This window comes from Chiloscyllium punctatum, chromosome 16, assembly GCF_047496795.1.
Source record: "Chiloscyllium punctatum isolate Juve2018m chromosome 16, sChiPun1.3, whole genome shotgun sequence".
Taxonomy (NCBI): Eukaryota; Metazoa; Chordata; class Chondrichthyes; order Orectolobiformes; family Hemiscylliidae; genus Chiloscyllium; species Chiloscyllium punctatum.
Genome location: NC_092754.1, coordinates 93836276 through 93851811, shown reverse-complemented (window position 1 = coordinate 93851811; position 15536 = coordinate 93836276). Strand labels below are relative to the sequence as shown.

General features: G+C 32.3%; 1 long non-coding RNA gene across 3 annotated transcripts in view; it reads right to left on the bottom strand.

Moving 5' to 3' along the window:
* Window positions 1–4209: 4209 nt before the first annotated feature.
* The window catches only part of LOC140487228 (uncharacterized), a 48092-nt gene continuing 36765 nt past the window's right edge, over window positions 4210–15536 (bottom strand). For 2 of the 3 annotated variants that reach the window (XR_011962804.1, XR_011962803.1), the window contains exon 3: window positions 4210–14612. This is a non-coding gene — a long non-coding RNA (uncharacterized lncRNA). The remainder of the gene's footprint in view (window positions 14613–15536) is intronic. The other variant, XR_011962805.1, reaches the window with a different exon arrangement.

Genomic DNA, 15536 nt, shown 5'->3' with positions numbered 1-15536 from the left:
GATTTGATTATATTTTTCTTCAACACAAAGATTTATTGTAATTCTGATCACAGTAAGATTTAAATATTTTAAAGCTAAAAAAATTTAAATTTGTGACATTTTTTGTAAACAAAAAAATAGAATTTACAGGTGTTTGCTCTTTCCTTTATCAATCAGAATACATTTGGAATTGTTGCAAGTTATACATTTGTGGAAGGAAGAGAAGATGTCTGCAGCTGAATAGTCACAGTGAATGACCTTTTCTTCCGATTCTGTCCGACTGCTAAACATTCTCATTATCTTTTTCTTTATAAGAAAAACTGCTTTAAACATATTCAGCAGTTGTATTTTTTATAAATTTACAATAAGCTCATGAAATGTCAATTTATCTTTCTTCCAATTATCCTGATATTAATTTGTAAGTAAGAGCATATGTGCTTAGTACCATTATTATAGTGAATTACTAGTTCATTCTCAGTCCATGACACAGAAACAGTCTAATTAATTCCCAGCCCAATTATCAGAATGAACACTGATTAGTTTTCATTTGAGTAATCCCAATTGATTATAATCCCACCCTTCCTTGTTGGGAAGATAATGAAAGGCACTTGTGTAGCTCTAGTAGTGTCTCTCCTAAGAGACCAGATAACCAGATGCAGAGCCATAGCCTTGAAAGCTAGTCCTTCCAAATAAACATGTTGGACTATAACCTGGTGTCATGTGATTTTTAACTTTGTCCACCCTAGTCCAACAGGGAGAAAGTGAGGACTGCAGATGCTGGAGATCAGAGCTGAAAATGTGTTGATGGAAAAGCGAAGAAGGGCTTATGCCCGAAACGTCGATTCTCCTGTTCCTTGGATGCACCCTCGTCCAACACTGACATCTCTAAATTATTGTTGCACAAAGGAATTGTCTTAATTTTTAAAAGAAAATGCGACTTTAATTAAGATCTTTCACACACGATTGTTAATCCCTTCCTATATTAATATAATTGTAATTGAAAAAAATGCTCACTGAACACGACGCACACAACCACACAAATGTCTTCCTGGTCATCTAATTACTGCTCAAGAGAAAAGCCTGAGTAAATATTTTATTGTTTCTGAGAACAAGAATCACAGTAAACATTTGGGAGCAGTTCCATCCAATAAATGCACTTGATTTCTTAAATTTCACTTCAGTAATTGCACACGACATATTTCGCTAAACCCAAGAACAATGCTTTATTACAAATGAGCGAGGACGCTAACATCAGCATATATAGATTTCCAATCCCCTTGAAGTATCGCAAAACTAAATAATGTATTTTGACTTAGTACAACTGTAGTTGAAAACATTTTGAGCTCGCACATGAAAAATCTTTATCTGCTTATTCAGACAAAATAGTGAAACTTGGCACTGTAATTTTATTTTGACTTTTACTCACGAAAATACTCATGTGAATCGTTTCTCATTATCTTCCTAGTTCTGATCCAAATGTCGAAATATTTACGATAATAAAACTTCAGTAATAATAAGTGTTCTTTGCAAGAACAACATGAAGATGTTCAAGGTCCTCAAATTACTGTTGAATAGAATACTCTTCGTAAGGACCTTATTGTCTCGAACCAATGTTTTCTGTGACTGGTATTTTTTTTGACTAGTGACTGATGTGTTTTCAAATCATATGCACTGCAGAAGGATTTTTTAATTTTCAATTTGTTATGAGCAAAAAAACTGCTTTGAACATGCTGATTTACTTTTTTTACTCCAAAGTTATTTATCAATGTACAATCATCACAAAATTATGGAAGTTCCCTTTATCTTACGTTCACTGTCATGCATACTTTCACTATCTACTTATTAACTTGCTACTTCTGACAGGAATGTCTAAATATTGGTCATGAACAAAAGTATATAAATTAAAAGCATGTCTCAAGAAGCAAACCAATGGATGGAAACATGTCATTCTTGTAATCCTGCATGTTTGACCCAAAAACAATTCTGCTGAATAATAACTGAATTGCTCATTTTTGTGAATCCATAAAGCTAGCCATTATATTGTATTCCTCAGTTTATCGCTCTTAATGACTATCCAATAATCATCACAGCAAAGTGCTTTTAGAATATTAAATCAGTTTATTTTTACAGATTATAATGTTATTTTTCAAGTCACTGCCATTACAATAATTGCACAATTATTGGAGTTAGTCTTTCTAACATATATAGTGAGAATCGCATTTCAATTGCATCAATTGTTTCTTAGTACGGACACTACAATATAAACATCAATTTACTTCTCAGTTGAACAATCCCATAATGGAACCAATGACTTCCCATTCAATGCGTCATTGTAAATATTTGATGATTGCTCATTTGAATGATCACGGTAATCTCAGCCTGAAGTGTTCAGAGAACTGTAATTACTTTTCATTAGAATAATTCCTGGTCGTTTATCCACGTTGTTCAGTGAACTAATCAACTAAGATTTCTCAGTATTCTTAAATTAACTGATAGAATTTTTACAATCCAATGACTGCTATTATCTAATCATTGTTCAATATAGTTCAGGGTATATCTGTGGAATTATGGCTCATACATGAAATAATGTAAAGATTTGCAGTGTGTGTTGTAAATATCAATTTTTATTTTAACCCTAGCAAAAGTTGAATTGATTTAATTATGTTTCGCTTACATGTTAACATTTACTGTATTTATAAACACGGTACAAGTTAATCATTTTTCATGGAACAAAATCATTTAAAATTCTTGTGACATTTTGAAGTACAACAAAAGGAACTAACATCTCTATTGTTTCATGAAATAGTCACAGTACATTTTGAACTTTGGGAAGTGAACATTTCTGGAAAGAAGCGAAGTTGTCTTCAGATGAATAGTCGTATTGTGTGACTAATTCATTTATTTTCCTATTCATTTCTGTTGCAAAAAACAATTGAATTTTCCTTTTATTCTGTGAAAACTTGCTTTGAACATATGGACTTATTTTATTGATTTTTGTTCATCAGTGTACAATGATCAAATGATTAGGCATTTTTTCCTCTCATGGATCATCATGAGATTCATATTTAATTAAAGTCATTATTGCTTTGTTACATCATTACTGTAAATACTAATTCACTTTGTCAGTTCATTACACACAGGAAATATGTAATTAATTCCCATACAAATTATTACAATAAACATCTGATTCGTTTTCATTTGAATTGCCACAGTAAGCATGTGACTATGGTCCTGCCCTTCCGGGGTGGGAACATTATGAAGGGTCCGTGTGGAGCTCTGACAGTGTCTCTATGACAAGATCAGGAGGAATGATTTCAATTCCCACCTTCAGCAGAGATGTGTCAGAGTAGCTCCAAATATTCATGAGAAAATACGTGAGCATAGATTGAACTGCTTTTCAAAACAACATGAAATATACTTCAATCTGCTGTGCATTTCAATCATCACCATATCTACTACTTATTTTCTTCAGGTCACTGATAAAACGATGCATCTAATTCTGCTAGTTCAACATTCCTTGAAAAAGTAATTGAGAATGTTGAAATCTTAAATTTGGAAGAACCCAAGAAATGATACTCATGGATTTTTTTTTCTCTGTTTGAAAGAACCTAGTTCAGACATTTCAAGCACATAGATCCTTATTCTCTAGTATTATAAAGATGAAAAAATAAACAGGCGAAATTCCTCTTCACCAAAATAACCAAATGCAACTTCATATTATTCATTGGTCAGTTGATCACCTATAATTGTAACTAAATATTGCAATTCATCTAAATATTGTTATGTGCTTTGAACAAATTAAATTTCTTATTACTATTCATTCATGAATTGTCAGGAATTTGTTTTTATTTTCCATCCACCAATTCATAATTCATAAGATTGATATGCTTTCAAAATATCGACGTGCTCATTTGAACATTTAATTTGTCTCTCTCTCACTTATCTCACTTCATGCATGATAGCTTCAATGCACATTGCTAATTAACTCGACGAAATTTAAAAATGTTGTTGACTTTACTTCTTTTGTGTGCAAGAAAACAATGTAGGAACACCCATCTGTTCTTTAGCTCAAATAACACTAAATTTTAAATTATTGAAAAGACTACAGTGGGGGAAAAAGAATGAGTCTTCATCTCAAATATCACATTAAGTGACACTTTTTCAAATCATGTGACCTCTAAAATGATTTGTATTTTAATTTAATTATAAGAAAAAAAAACTGCTTTGGAAATGTTAGAATCTGTTTCTTTTACTTCCAGCATTAGTTGTCAATGAACAATAATCACGTAATTATCAGTCATTTTGTGCAAAATAATTTTCTGTACCAAATGTCATTTATTCAACCTTTTGTTCACAATAGTACTCACTTTCCCGGTCTAATTATTTACTTCCTTATTCTGATAGAGATGTCTAAACATTTATCACGATAAAAATTAAAAAAATAAACATGATTCAACAAAAAAACCCAATGTTGAACTGTGTCAATTGTTGCTGAGTATTTTTTAGAATTATTAGAGCGACTTTTTATATATTAATTTTCTGTTTATCAATCTTAATTGTTACGTAATCGACGTCAGAGCAAAGTGCTTTCAAAATATTAAATTCATTTATCTAACAATATTCTAGAAACAATTAACAATTACAATAATTACACAGCACTTTGTGCTTGTTACGAAGTCTAAGTTAATGTGTTTTTAATATTTTCCATATTTCTTATTGTGAATGCTACAATATAAAAACCTGTTTGGTCGGGCCAATACACCCAGAAAAGACTAATAACTGCCCTTGTGAAATCCTTTGTAAATATCTGACTTTTGCTCATTTGAAAGATCACAGTCATCACATTCATTGATATTCAGAGAACACCAGTTACACTGTAATATTTCTCTTCATTTCTGCACATTACTCAGTGGAATAGTAAGATGAGATACCTCATTATTTTTAAATTCATTAATAGTAGTTTTAAAATCAATTTTTTGCTAATATTGAATAATTGTTCAATTTAGTAAAGGATGTAAATGTGGAATTATGGTTCCATATAATAACTATTGCAAGGAATTAGCAATGTAGAATCTCTCAATCATTGTGAATATTGCTTTTCATTTTAAACTTGGAAACACTTCTGAAATGATTTAATTGTAATTCACTTCAATGTTAACATTTATTGTGCTTCTAATCACAATAATAGTTGAATATTTTTCTTGTGCAAAATTATTTAAATTCCGATGAATTTTTATGAAGTACACAAAAAAAGGATTGACATCTTTCTTGTTTCATTAAACATTCACGGGAAATGGTGGCTTCTTAGAACTCAGACATTTTCAGAAACCATGAAAGTTGTCTTCAGCTGAATAGTCCCATTGACTGACCAAGTCATCATTTTGTTCCAATTTACGTGTAGAACAAAAAAAATTACATTGCATTTCATAAAATGAGAAACTATTATGAACATCTAGAATTATTGTATTCATTTTTATTTATCAATTTACAGTAATCACACAAATCTGTCAAGTTGTCATTCCACAAATTATCATAAAAATCATATTTAATTAAGACATCTGTTAACTCCCATCATTATTGTAAATTACTATTTAATTTTAAGTACATTACACACAGGATCCATCCATTTAATTCCAATCCAATTATCACAATAAACATCTGATTAATTTTCACTTGAGTGACCACAGTGAGCATGTGATTGTAGACCTGCCCAGCCTGGTTGGGAACATTATGAAGGAATGTTGTGCAGCTCTGATAGTATCTCTGTTACCAGACCACTAGGCACAGTTTCGATTCCCATTTGCACAGAGTTGTGTCAGAGCAGCTCTGAATGTTGATTAGAAAATATCTAAGAATCAATTGAATTGCCTTTCAATTCAAAATTAGATATGCTTCCATCTGTTGTTCATTCCAATAATCACAGTATTTGCTATTTATTATCTTCAGGTCACTAATAACAGAATGCATCTAATTCCACTCAATCATTATTCGTTGGAAAATATTTGAGAATGTTGCAGTCATACAGATGAAATATACAAAGTAATGATATTCATTGATTTTCTTTTGTTCTGAAGAGCTGAGTTCAAACAGTACATAGAACTTGATGCTCCAGTGCTATAAAAATGAGGCGAAAAAATAAATTTCTTGTTCAGTCAAATAAACATATGCCAATTCCTTTTATTTATCAATTTTTAATTATTGATCTGTTTATGAATTGTGTGAAATTTGTTTTTCGTTTTCCACTCACCTATACCTATTGAATGTGAGATTGAACTGCTGTTAAAATATCCAAGTGCATTCATTTGAAATTTGACTTTGCATATTTATCACTGTGGGATATATGTAAAGTAGTGTTACTTCTGCAATCATTATTGTTTATTCAAGGTAAATGAACTCGCACCAGTGTATAATTGTTTCAGCCAAGAGCTGAGTTAACAAGAATGAAAACTATGTGAAGGAAATATATAATTGCTTTAGTATCAGCTAAAATGTGCATACAAGAATGAAATGTGCCTGCAAATGTTATAGCCAAATAGTTAAGGTATTGTGAGGGGAGGGGTGTAGGTGAAGCTAGATATGCCTGTACAAACAGTTACAAGCATCTGTTTCCCCGCTTCAGCAGGAACAAAAAAAATAACCATCACAAGGTCATAAGGCTCGGTGTAAATAAAGAATAAAAGGAAATTATGCTTTGGTTAGCACGGAAATAGATGGCAGTGAAGAAGGATAAATAACAATAAGACCATAGAGGGAGATGGTCAAACGGCCTTGTGAGGCCAGAGATAAACATTTTGTCAGGGATGAGGCTGGATGAGTTCAGAGATAAACAGCCAGGTTTAGATTAGAAATAGATGTAAACAGGGGACGAGCAATGGGAGGAGGCAAGAGTAACTAATTACATAAATATTGTGTACTCGTTAAATACAGTGTGTGTGTGTGCCTTGTGGACAGTGAACACCACACCCCTCTTGCAACAGCGTAATAAACGATACTACTGATTCAGGTCTTGTTCCGGACTGAAGTTATTGAAGTGACTGAACTTCGTTTCTCACAATCACTTATCTCATTTATTGCATGATGTCTGAAGTGTGTTTTCAGCAATCATATTAACTACTTAAAAAATCTAATCTTAAATAAGATCCTTAACACCCAATTATCAATCTATTCCTAATTCATGTAAATATCTCAGTTTTCTTGAAGTCAATGTTCACACAAAACAGTGCACATAAAGCGACACAAAGATATTCATCATCAGCTGATTACTGTTCAGTGGAATAACCTGAGTATCTTATTGTTCCTGAGACTAATGACAACAGTAAGCATTTGTTCAACAGTCCATGCAGTAAGTGCATATGATATCTTATATTTCAGTTCAGTCGTTAATGACGATTTATGTTGTTTAAACCAATAATTCTAATTTATCATGGATATTGACTGTAATACAATAACACTGGAAACATTTTTTAACTATTCTAACAATCTTTAAGCTCCTCTGTTGTGAGTGTGCAAGAGACAATTCAAATTATAACAATTTTTGTTGCAATTTCAACAAACGCTACATTTTGAATTTATGAACTTCTTACATTTTTGCAAAAAGGTTAGTCTTCACTGTACGTCACATTAAAAGACTGCTTTTTTCAATCATGCGTGCTACAAAATGATTATTGCTTTCATTGCATTGTAAGAAAAGAAGTGTTGAATTTTTTTGTTGTTTCAATTTCAACATTATTCATCATTGTACAATAACGACACAATTGTACAATCACTTTATATACCACCCAGCAGTGACTTCATTGTTTGTTTAGTTTCATGCTCATTTTCATGATTTATTAATTCTCTTCCTAATTCTGACACTTTGATTATAATATTGATCAATGTACCATCTCGACAAGGAATCCAGTGGAAAGAAATTCACAATTTGTATATTGCATATATTTTTGAGTACAGAAAAGAATTTTGTTCAATAATCTCATTTTTTCTTTAATATGTAAAGCTAGCTAATGTTTTATTCCTTAGTTTACTGATCTTAGTAAATATACAATCGACATCACAGCAAAGTGCTTTTGAAGTATTGAATCATGTTAATTCTTCATATGTATTGCAGTGTACAATCTCTCATTCATTGTAACAACTAATTTTTATTTTACCTGTTGAAACATAGTTGTATTAATGTAAATGTATTTCACTTCAATGCTAACACTTAAGACTTAAGCATTTTTCATGCATCAAAATCCAATGAAAAAGCATCAGCATCTCTTTATTGTTTCATTCAACAATGACAATAAATTTTGAATTTTTGGAAGTTGAACATTTTTTGAAAGAAGGAATGTTGTCTTCAGTTGAATATTCGCATTGATTGACTTTTTCACAGTGTCTGCTGTTTATTCTCTTCTTCGGGTTCCCAAGAAAAGAAATTAACTAGTTCTGCTGGTTCTAAATTCCTGAAAAAATATTTGAGAATGTTGCGGTCTTAAAGGTGAAAAGCTAAGTGATCGTAAGTGATCAGTTTTTTGTTCGAAAGAGCTTGATTCAAACATTTCGGACATTCACATTGTTATTCTGCTGTGTTACAAGGGTGGAAAACAAGTCACTTTCTTCGTCTGTAAAGTAAACATATGCCACTTCCAATTATTGATTAGTCAGCTAATTACCTACATTTGTTATTAAAAATTGCAATTCATCTAAATATTGGAATGACCTTTGATCAAATTAAATTTCTAATTATTTTTCATTCGTGAATTGTTGGAGTTTTTTTTTGTTTTCCATTCATCTATTCGTATTGAATGTAAATTTTACATGCTTTGACAATAGCGGAGGGTGTTTATTTGAAATTTGTCTTTGCATACCTCTCACTGATTTTACTTATTGCATATAGTTTCACAGTCGCTCAGTCATTAACACTGCTGCCTCACAGTGCCAGGGATCTCGGTTTGATCCCATCCTCAGTGACTGTCTTTGTGTACTTTACCCATTCTCCCCAAGTCTATGTGACTTTGCTGTGATTTCCTCCAACAATCCAAAGATGTGCAGGTTAGGTGAGCTGGCCATCCTAAATTGCACATTGTGTTCAGGGATGTGTATGTTAGTCAGCAGTAAACGTCGAGGAATATGGTTGGGAAAGTGTTTGGATGGGTTACTCTTTGGAGGGTCATTTTTTTCAACGAAATGACCTGTTACCACACTGTGCTAACAGGGATTCTACAATAGTTTAATTGCGTTTCTCTAAGCAATTCTAACTTTTTAAAAGTTGACTTTAGTTAATACCTTTAACACTTGATTATCAGTGTTCCTAAATCTTGTAAAATATCTCAATGTTTTTTAAATCATTGCTCACACAAAACACTAAACATGAGGCCACACAAAGGTCTTCATGACCATCTAATTACTGTTCAGTGGAATAATCAGAGTAACTATCTGATTGTTCCTGAGATCAATCCCCACTGCCACAGTAAGGATCTGGTTATCATTCCTTCCAATAAATGCAGAAGTTGTCCTCTGGTATTTCAGTTCAGTAATTACACACAATACTGGTTGTTCAAAGCAGTGGTTATTCTTCATTATGAATGGCAAAGGATTCTAACAGAAGAGGTGTTCATATGTCCTAATGTGTTGCATGATCACAATTTTCATGATCACAATTTGGACTGAACAATTTTCAGTCCAAATATTGCACAAAAAGTGTAAATTTGGTTTTGTTCAACTGCCAAGGCTAACATTTTCAGTTCATGTCCATTACAAATATTTGGAGAAAGTGAGGAAATCAGATGCTGAAGATCAGAGTCAAGAATGTGGTGCTGGAATAGCACAGAATGTCAGGCAGCATCTGAGGAGCAGGAGAAACATGTTTCAGGAATAAGCCTTCATCGGGAATCTCCGGCTCCATGGATGCTGCCTGGTCTGCTGTGCTTTTCCACCACCACACTTTCGACATTAAAAATATTTGCTTATTTGGAGCAAATACTCTCTATTTCCTCGGTAATTTAAATTTACTGTGCTTTCTATTCACTCAAGTTCTCATTTTAATAGCTCCTTGTTTTCTTCTTAATCTGATACAAATCTCAAAACTCCAGGCACAATAAAAGCGATATGAATTATAAAATTAGTATCTGGACAAGAGAACCAATGAACAGCTACATAGACCTCTTGAACAATAAAGATATTAGAATGAAAAAGCAATGCCTTCCAAAGAAATCTCTGTATGTCTGTATCCTTTTTCAATTCAATAATCCTGCAAATAGCTTATAATTGTCAGGTGATCTCTCTTAATGACTATCTAATCAATGTCATTGTAAACCACTGAAAAAAATTGAAACATTTCATTTGTTAAAATGCAAAGATTCATTCTCAATTCGTTATTACAACAATATGTGAACCATATTTTATCTGTCCGCTAAGGTCAAGTGACCTGTGGCCCATAATTGAACATTCTAAATATTCCTACAGCTGGGAAAAGCAAAGCTAAAAAGGTCAAACTAAAGGAAACAGTAGACAAAGTAACAAGCTCCAGAAAACAGTGGAAAGCCCGGTCAAAGAGCTCACAAAGGTTCGGGAGATCCTGTAACAACCAGCACAAGAGCTGTGTTTTGGAGAGGTTGAAGCAGACTTCCTGGCACCTTGACTTCCAGCCAGTGCCTGAGCATTAGACACCTCACTTGAGAATGACGACAAGTGAAGGGTGTTTGCAAGAAACCCATTGAATGCTTAGAATCCAGAATTTTGGTAAAATGTTGTGAAACATTTCCCAGATCATGGAAATCAGCTCAACATTATTGAAATCAAAGTACTTGTAATGGTCTTCAAAACCACCTAATTATTGTTCGGTGAAAAACACTTTGTACGTGCCTTATTGTTCTCAGGATGAATAATCACAGCAAACATCACAGTCTCACCAGATCCAAACATATGTAAGAGACACCTTATTATAATTTGCATACTACATCTTTCCCAGATCAATGATAACACCTTATTGCATATGACTGAAGATACTAAGTGTAACATATATCGAGATGAAGCAAGTCCTGAATATAGCATTTTTTTCTGATAGATTTCCAATCCAAAAATTATGATAAAAATGATATTGTGGTTCATTACATTGTCAACAGATCCCCATTAAACATATTTATCCGTTTATTCAGAGACAATATTGAAACAAATACGTTGAAAAATGCAGTTGACTGTATGCTTCTGTGAAAATAAATCTTCCTTATTGACTTATTTTCATTATAATTCTGACTCAAATGTCTAAATATTGATGATATGAAAAATTGCATGAATTAAATATAATGCAGAATTTCTTCTTATTATATATATTTCTCCAGAAGAAAAGTAGAGAAACCAAATATAGAAGTCTTGAAGATCTGAGAATTTTGAATGACAAACCATTTCTGATCAACGTTCACTGAATGTCTAATGTCTTTCCATGTCATCATGCCAGAATTTGCATTCTCAGCTGACAGATTAAGAAATATCTAGTCAACATCAGAGCAAATCCATTAAGCAATATCGAATCATTTATTTTGCCAAAGTTCTAAAATTAATTATCAATTCATTGTCATTCCAAAAATCACACAGTAATTCAGTTTAGGTTTTGTAACAAACATCGTCAAATTCACATTTTAATTTATTCCAGTATTTCTTAGTGTCAATATTAAAAGAAAGAATAATAGTTCTCTTATTCCAGGATAACACAAATTAATTTATGATTCCTTATCCAACACTCACAGATAATATCTGTTCCCTTCTCATTTGAATGTTCACAGAAATCATTGGATTAATATTCAGCCTTACATATTAAGAGACGTCTGATTATTTTACACTCCAATAAATACTGCTCATTTTTACACATGACGGGCAGCTATATGAGATTTCTAATCAATTTTAAGTTTGCTATGAAATGTTTTAAGATTAATTGTTGCTTATATCTAATATTTAAGAATTGAATAAATCCAGTACATCAGGCTTTAAGTGTGAAACTAAGGCTCAGTAACGTAATCGTATTGCATTGTACTGAAACCAATGGTAGCAAATGGTGATTTTTATTTCAATACTTGAATCTTAGTTGATTTACTGTTCTGGGCATGGCCTGCCCCCACCTGGAATAGAATGGTCCATATTGGCTCATACAAAATGCCTGACAATCAAAAACAGGCAGCCTACCATTGAACTAAAATACAAGGTGTCAGGGGGTGATAAACTAGACTAACATTCTGTTTCAGCCTTAAATTAAAAGAAATCACACTACCAATGGACCTACTCCAACGCCAGGACTACAGCATTCCTGACATTACTTGATAAGAGCATGCCGACATACAGACAAATGACCGATCCTGATCTTCATAAATGAAAGGATAATTGTCCCAGTAAATGAATCAACAGCAGCTGCAGGGTGCAGCCCAGTTAACTCACTAAGCAGCTATCATGACAACATAAGAGTTCATTTGTCAGATATAGTTATTATTTTACAGTTACTCAGAATATTAAGCAAAGGTTCTAATTACAGATTCTTGAGTATAATAAGGGAAATTTGCAACATAAGTTTGATACATGTAACTAATGCCTACTAAAAACATTATAGAAAAGCATTTAGACTGTGATTTGAAGTTAGCTAGTTTTAGGAATTAACTTCACTGTATGATGCTGACAGCCCAATAATTATAAAGTTCTGACAGAAAGAGTAGCTGGATACAATATAACGAACTTTATAACACAAGTCATATTACTAATGTTATAGCAAGGAAGCTAAAATTAACTGTCTTTTCTATTTCTTTGTACATATATAATTAAGACAATGAACAATATGATGGGTAATTGGCTTTGATAAATTAAAATATAAAGAATAGCAGAATTCAAAATGTCTCAACTGATAAGGTATCCTGAGAGGCGTGAGGGAGTTCAGGAATAACTTTGGAATCAAAGTCAATAAGATGCATGGAAAGATCCCAATAGGAATCTGGGGATGTCCATTGGAATGCCCATCTGCGATTATGTGTTTTAATTGGGTGGTTGGATGAGGAGGGAAGGGCTGTAACCACATTGCAGAAAGTCCATAAAAATGCTGCTTCTTACTGTACATGTTACAGTGTGTCATGGATCTCCCTTCCGAGATTGATCTCGGGGGATGATCCCTTCATTAACTGGTTGCTGCATGAGTAAACATCTTCCACATGCCTGAGCTCAGATTGCCTCCTGACTCCTCATTCCCTGTCAGGGAAAAACACTCCTACAGCTATGATGACATTTCAAATCAATACAAACATTTATTGTGTGTGAAATGATTACACTCAGAGCGATATTATTTTCATGATAAAATTGCTTAACATTCACCTTTTGGTGTACAAGAAAACATTTCGATTATATCCATTTGTTCTTTCGTTCAACCAACACTAAGTTTTAAATTATTGTAAAGACTACAATGGGGGAAACGGGGACGTGTCTTCAGCTCAAATGTCATATGAAAGGACTGTTTCCTTTTTTCAAAGAAATTGCCCTACAAAATTATTTTTATTTTCATTTCATTATAAGAAAAAAATTGCTTGGAAATGTTGACAATTCTCCTTTTCCTCCCAGATTAGATGTTAGTGAACATTAATCAAACAATTATGAGAATTCCTTTCCGTATCAAATGTCAGTGACTTTATATTTTGTTCACAATAATAGTCACTTTCATGGCCTAATTCTTTTCCTCCTAATTCTGAAATAAATATCAAGAAAACTATTGGAAGCATATAAATCTTGCATTGCCTGCATTTTTAAACAAAATCTTTTTTTTCAATTGCTGCTGAATGATTTTTTTCACATCATACAGCTAAATTTTATGCTTTAATTTTCAATTTCTTATTCTTAATGAATATCCAATCAACATCAGAGCAAAATGTTTTCAAAATATTAAGTCAATTTATCTGTCAGGATTCTAAAAGCAATTATGAATTACAATAATTGCACAGCAATTTAACATAGACTTTGTAAAAATGCAGTGTTTTACAAAAAAAATTTCATTCATTATTTCTTATTGTCAATGCTACTATAATAATACCTGTTTGTTCAGGCACATGCACATACCAAACAACCAATAATATCCCTTGCAAAATTCTTTGTAAATGTCTGATTTTTGCTCAGGTGAAATATAACAATTATCTCAGCCTTTGAAATTCAGAGAACTCCAATTACTTTTCCCTGCGATATTACTCTTCATTTCTACATATTACTCAGTCTAATATCAAGATGAGATATCTCATTATTCTCAAATTCACGAATATATATTTTTAAAAATCCCTTTGTTGCTAATATATCTAATAATTGTGCAATCCAGTAAGGGCTACAAATGTGGAATTATGCTTCTGTACAATAAATACAGCAAGGACATTGCAATGTACAATCTCTCAATCATTGTGAATATTGTATTTATTTTAAATTTGGAAATATTTTTGAATTGATTTGATTATAATTTACGTTGATGTTGACACTTACTGTATATCCAATCACAATATCAGTAGATTATTTGGAGGTATCATCGTCCATTCCAATAATCACAGTATCTGCTATATACTTTCTTCTGGTCACTCATAGCAAAATGTATCTAATTCCACTCAATCAATATTCCTCAGAAAATATTTGAGAATGTTGCAGTCATAAAGCTGAAATATACAAAGTCACAATAGTAATTAATTTTCTCTTGTTCTGTAGATCTTAGTTAAAACAACACAGAATTTTATGCTCCAGTGTTATAAATATGAGAAAAGATCAATTACTTCTCAGTAAAATAAACAAATGCCACCTGCTATTATTTATCAATTTTTAATTAATGGTCAGTTTATGAATTGTGTGAGATTTGTTTTTAGCTTTCCAGTCATCTATTTATATTGAATGTGATATTGAAATGGTGTGAAAATATCAGGGTGTGTTCATTTGAAAGTTCAATTTGCATATCTCTCACTTACCCCGTTGATTGCATGATGGTTTAAGAACGTTTCACTCATAAATATCAAAAACTGTCTGATTTAAAATCAGATCATTCGCACCCAATTATCACTCTGTTCCAAATTCATGCAAAATCTCAATTTTATCGAAGCCAATGTTCACACTGAACAATACACATAAAGCAACACAAAGACTTCCATCACCATCTGATTATTGTTCAGTAGAATAACCTGAGTAAGTACCTTATTGCTCCTGAAACCAATGACAACAGTAAGCATTTGTTTACTATTCCATGCAACAAGTGGAACTGATATCTTCTTTTCAGTTCAGTAGTTAAAGATGATTTATGTTGCTTAAAACAATGCTTCTACTTTATCACAGATATTGACTGTAATACAATCATGCAAACAACAAACGTTTTGTGATTCTAAAAATCTTTAAGATTACTTATTTTAAATTTATGTGCAAGAGATATTTCAAATTACAACCATTTTTGTTGTATCATTCAGCAAACCTAAATTTTGAATTTGGGAAAGTCTCCATTTTTGCAAAATGGAAGTAGTCTTCAGTTTATACAACACAGTAAATGACTGTTTTTGTTTCCAAATCACGTGCTTTGCAAAATGATTATTGGTTTCATT